Source organism: Prionailurus viverrinus, chromosome A1 (genome assembly GCF_022837055.1).
Source record: "Prionailurus viverrinus isolate Anna chromosome A1, UM_Priviv_1.0, whole genome shotgun sequence".
Lineage (NCBI taxonomy): Eukaryota > Metazoa > Chordata > Mammalia > Carnivora > Felidae > Prionailurus > Prionailurus viverrinus.
In genome coordinates, this window is record NC_062561.1 from 21,600,529 (window position 1) to 21,606,528 (window position 6,000).

Here is a 6,000-nt window from a genome sequence, read left to right on the forward strand (position 1 = left end):
AGTATTTTTCAGCATCTACAGTGTGCCAAGCGCAGGGCCAGGAGATGTGAAGACGAGTGAGACCGTCTTCACCTTCAAAGACATGCATGACTATGCTCATGGCTCTGCAGCGGTTTTACTCGACCAGGAATAATAACAGAAGGAAATTGACATAGGTGTGTCTTTTCCAGCAATACAGTGAAACTCATTTCATGGTAGCAATAGACTAGAATCCTTGGGATTTATTTTATGCACCTTTATTTGGGAAATTTGGATTGTTAACCAACATATATATGCCCATTAAGATAAATGTGCTCTTGGCCCCCTTTACCTATTTCGCCCATCCCCCGCACTCACCTCCCCTCTTGTAACCCTCTGTTTGCTCTCTATAGTTAAGAGTTTACTTTTTTATTTGTCTCTCTTTTTTTTTCTTTGTACAGTTGGTTTTTTTCTTAAATTGCACATATGAGTGAAGTCACATGGTATTTGTCTTTCTCTGACTTTCTTATTTCGCTTAGCATTATGGTCTCTGGATTCATCCACATTGTTGCAGATTGCAAGATTTCATTCTTTTTCGTGGCTGAATAATATTCCTCTGTGTGTGTGGTGTGTTTGTGTGTGTGTGTACACACATATATACCACATCTTCTTTATCCGTTCATCTATTGCTGGACACTTAGGCTGTTTCCATAATTTATTATACATAATGCTGCAATAATCACAGGGGGTATATCCCTTTGAATATATTGTTTTTGTATTCTTTGGGTAAATACTTAGTAGTGCAATTATTGCATCATAGGGTAGTTCTATTTTTAATTTTTTGAGGAACCTCCATACTGTCTTCCACTGCACAAGTCTGCATTCCCACCAACAGTGCACAAGGGTTCCTTTTGTTCCACATCCTCACCAACACTTGTTTCTTGAATTTTTTATGTTAGCTATTCTGACAGGTGTGAGATGTTTTCTCAATGTGGTTTTGATTTGCTTTTTCCTGATAATGAGTGATGTTGCACATCTTTTCACGTGTCTGTTGGCCATCTGGTATGTTTTCCTTGGAGAAATGTCTGTTCATGTCGTCTGCTCATTTTTTAATTGGAGTATTTGGTTTGGGGATATTGAGCTATGGAAGTTCTTTATAGATTTTGGATACTAACCCTTTACCAGATGTGTTATTTATAAATATCTTCTCCCATTTAGTAGGTTGTCTTTTAATTTTGTTGATTGTTTCCTTCACTGTATAAAAGCATTTTATTTCGTTGTAATCCCAATGTTTATTTTTGCTTTTGTTTTTCTTGCCTCAGGAGACATATCTAGAAAGATATTGTTATGGATGATGCCAGAAAAATTACTACCTGTGTTCTCTTCTAGGATTTTTATGGTTCAGGTCTCACATTAAGGTCCTTAATACATTTTGAGTTTATTTTTGTGTATGTTGTAAGAAAGCAGTCCAATTTCATTCTTTTGTTTGTAGCTGTCCAATTTTCCCAACACTCTTTGTTGAAGAGTCTGTCTTTTCCCAATAGGTATTCTTCCCTGCTTTGTCAAAGATTAATTGACTGTATAATTGTGGGTTCATTTCTGGCCTTTCTATTTTGTTGTATTTTTCTGTGTCTATTTTTGTGCCAGTACCATACTATTTTGATTACTATAGCCTTGCAATATAACTTGAAGTCTGGAATTGTGATACCTTTGGTTTTTTGGGTTTTTTTCTTTAGCAAGATTGCTATTGGCTATTTGGGGTCTTTTGTGGTCCATACAAGTTTTAGAATTGTTTGTTCTAGTTCTATAAAAAAAAATGCTGTTGGTATTTTGATAGGGATTGCATTAAGTGTCCAGATTGCTTTGAGTAATATGGACATTTTAGTAATATTCTTTCAATCCAGGAGCATGAAATATCTTTCCATTTGTTTGTGTCACTTTCCATTTCTTTCATCAGTGTTTTTTTTTTTTTTTAAGTTTATTTATTTATTCTTAGTAATCTCTACACCAGCGTGGGGCTGCAACTCATGACCCTAAAATCAAGAGTTTCATGCTCTTCCAATTGAGCCAGCCAGGTGCCCCGGCCATCAATGTATTATAGTTTTCAGAGTATAGGTCTTTCACCTCTTTGGTTATGTTTACCTCGGGTATTTTATTATTTTTTACTGCAATTATAAATGGGATTGTTTTCTTAATTTCTCTTTCTGCTACTTCATTATTGGTGAATAGAAATGCAATGGATTTCTGGACATTGATTTTGTATCCTTTGACCTTACTGAATTCATTTATCAGCTCTAGTAGTTTTTTGGTGGAGTCTTTAGGATTTTCTATATATAGTTTCATGTCATCTGCAAAGAGTGAAAATTTTACTTCTTCCTTACCAGTTTGTATGCCTTTTATTTCTTTTTGTTGCTTATTTCTGAGGCTAGGACGTCCAGTACTATGGTGAATAAAAGTGGTCAGAGTGGACATCCTTATCTTGTTCCTGATCCTAGAGGGAAAGCTCTCAGTTTTTCCTCATTGACTATGATATTAGCTGTGGGTTTTTCATATGTGACCTTTGTTATGTTGAGGTGTGTTCTCTCTAACCCTACTTTGTTCAGGGTTTTTATCATGAGTGGATGTTGTACTTTGTCATACGCTTTTTCTGTGTCTATAAAATGACCATATGGTTCTTATCCTTTCTGATGTGAGGTACCACATTGATTGATTTGCAAATAGTGAACCACCCTTGCAACCCAGGAATAAATCCCACTTGACTGTGGTAAATGTTTTTTTTTTTTTTTAGTGTATTGTTGGATTCTGTTTGCTAGTATTTTGTTGAGGATTTTTTGCATCTCTGTTCATCAAAGATACTGGCCTGTATTTCTCTTTTTTTGTGATGTCTTTATTGCTTTTGGAATCAGTGTAATGCTGGCTTCTTAGAATGAATTTGGAAGTTTTCCTTCCTTTTCTATTTTTTGGTAAAGTTTGAGAAGAATAGTTGTTAACTCTTCTTTAGATGTTTAGTAGAATTCACCTGTGAAGCCACCTGATACTGGGCTTTTGTTTGTTGGAAGTTTTTTGATTACTGATTTAATTTCATTGCTGGTAATCAGTCTGTTCAGATTTTCTATTTCTTCCTGCTTCAGTTTTGGTAGGTTATGTTTCTAGGAATTTATCCATTTCGTCTAGGTTGTTCAATTGTTGGCATATAATTTTTCGTAATACTCTGTTACAATCCTTTGTATTTCTGTGGTGTCATTAACCAACATATTTAATTTGAAGAACTCTCTTGTTCCTTGCACAAAATAAAGTTTTTAACAAACAGTGATTCAGAAGTCTTTTTGCCATAAAAAATGGGAAAAATGAAGATTTAAAGCCCACAGAAGGCAGCTCTACACAAGCACAATTTCTTGAGTAATTATTGTAAAAACTCTACGTTTGCTTTAATTATCTGAGTAACTGCTTCAATCTTCATTATATATTGATTATTTAAAGATGACTACTGATTCATGTGTGATAGATATGCCTTGGAGTAAAATATGGATCCAATATGTTACTAAAGATATATTTTATTCTGTTTTATTGGCCAATAAAAATTGGCCACTTGGTATTTGGAGATAATGTGTGGTTAAGCTTTTCTACTGATCTACTAATCAACACAGTGTTTCTCAAAGTGTGTTTCAGAGAACGCCAGTTCTAGAGGATGTTAATAGGCATTGTGCAAAAATGGTTCAAGGCCTAACTACTTTAGGAAATATATCTATTTCCTATGGAACTTGAGAAAACCAGCTTGTGACCAAGAGAAGGAGATAGGATGTATAACATTACCTAAACATTTAATCAAAAAACTCCTTAGGAACAGGGTGTTGTGCAATACTTTGGCAAATACTCATCTAGTGAATTCAGGTTGTTTGGGAAGATAGTTGAAAGTTGATTGTGTAGGTAAAGATATTATAACTTATTTCTGCATTCCAGAGGGACCACAGAAGAAGGTGAAATTGATTGAGCATGGTGGGCAAGGCACTGTTCTGACAACTTTACATACATTCCCTTGTTTAACATTCAGAACATTATGAAGTAGCTACAGTCACCGTCATTTTAAAACTGTCCACATTCATATGGCCAAGAAGTGGCAGAATGCGGGTTCAAACCCACTATACTTAACTACTCCCCTATATGGCATTTCTAGGACTGGTTATAGGTCTAACCTTCCCAAAGCTGTCTAGCCTTGCACCAGTGTTAACAGAGTTCAGTGTTCAGTGTTAACAGAGTGCTTTTTTTGAATGTTCTCTTGTCCTTGTAGGGCTTATACCCAATGGGTACTCTTCCTTTCCTAGCTTCTCATAGGTATTATCACTTGTTTATTTTTCTAGATAACCTGCAGAATAATTTATCATGTTCCAAAAATAAAACAAAAATTTTGTTGTGGCTTTCATTGTGTTAAAACTCTAAATTAATAGGAGGAAAATTGATATTTTATGATATTCAGTCTTTTTGTCCATTAATATGATTTCCTTTCAATCTTTCAATCTTGGGTCTTCTGAGGCAGTTTTATAGTTTTCTTCAAGTGCATTTTAAGTAACGCAAACTTATTTAGAGATGAACAAAACCCATCTTCCAAAACTCATCTCAGTCCTATAATGTTTACCTCACCTTTGGCCCTCTCTTCATCCCATGCTTTACCCCTAACTGTATGTCCCCTTCTCTAATCCTTGACAGACATTTGAAGTCTTATTCTACTATTTGATGCTGATATTTATGCTGCTGCTTCTATCCCCAGAAATTCTCCAGCAAGGCAGGACCCCTCAGTACCTTCCTTTTACCTCTACCAATCGTCTAGAGCAGATCTCATTTTCCCTGCGTCTCCTTCCTGTTCCACCCCGATTTCACAGCATTACTGACCTGCCCCCTACCCTGCAGGCTCTTCCATTGTTGGAATGCTGCCCCCACTTATTTCTTGGCTCTGCACCTCCCCTTGGAGGTTTCCTCTTCCACTTCCTTCCCTCACCAAACCAGACAAGAGCTGTGACCTAAACAACTCTACCTCCCCATCTTCTACCTGGCCCACATGGTAGAATTTCAACAGATGTTTCGTCTCTTCCCCTTAAGTCCCATCGACAGAGATGGCACAACTGGCTTTTTAAAATAAAATAATACTTGTGTTCATCTTTCTCCACCGTTGAAAGGATCATGACTGCCACCTAATTTTCATCCAAATATACATAAAGCACAAGGGATGCTTTTAGGAAGGCAGGAGGGAAAGTGGTGTTGGCAAAGCAGCAGAACAAGATAGCAGTTCATTTGTACACATAGCCAGAAGTTGATTGTTGTTCATAGTTCAGAAAGTGGCTCATCACTACTGTGTTACCAGAACATTATCATTATATTTAAATAGGTGAGGTTTTAAACTTTATATATACTCCTAAGTAAGGTTTCATTTTGCTTTAGGATAGTTCTAGAGATTTCTGTTAATTCACATCTGATAGAATCTCTTGTTTTTCTCTAATAGAACACTTCTCTCATTTGACAATTAAATCCAATAAACTAAATAAAGGATAGTAACAGCAGTATTTCTGGCTTCTTCCATGTCCATCTATCTGTAAGAATGTAATCATTAGTTGACATTTACTGAGTGCCCAGTGTTTATGAGTGAGCTAAGCATTGCAAGGAGATATAAAAAGAGACGTGTGATTCTTGTCCTTTAAAAGCTGACATTTGTGGTGTGGAGGGGTGGGGTGGATGCCAACATAGAGCTCCTAAATAATTTTTTAAGCCTCTGCTTAAAGACCCAGCCCCAGAGAATGCATGAAAGGAAGGTTTTCAACCAGCCTTTGCATAGGGAAACAGAAAATCCCAAGAAAGTGTTCCCTCGATTGATACAATTGTCCATTTTCCTCATTGAGTCATAGCCTTAATGGATGGAAACCAGATAATCATTTTACCATCAGTGTAGAGAGTGCAGGAACTGAGTGTGGAAATGAGGGGGCGAGTCATTTACTTCGTCTCATCTACAAGGAAGAGGTATGGACGCTTCAGCATCTTTACACATCAGCTATT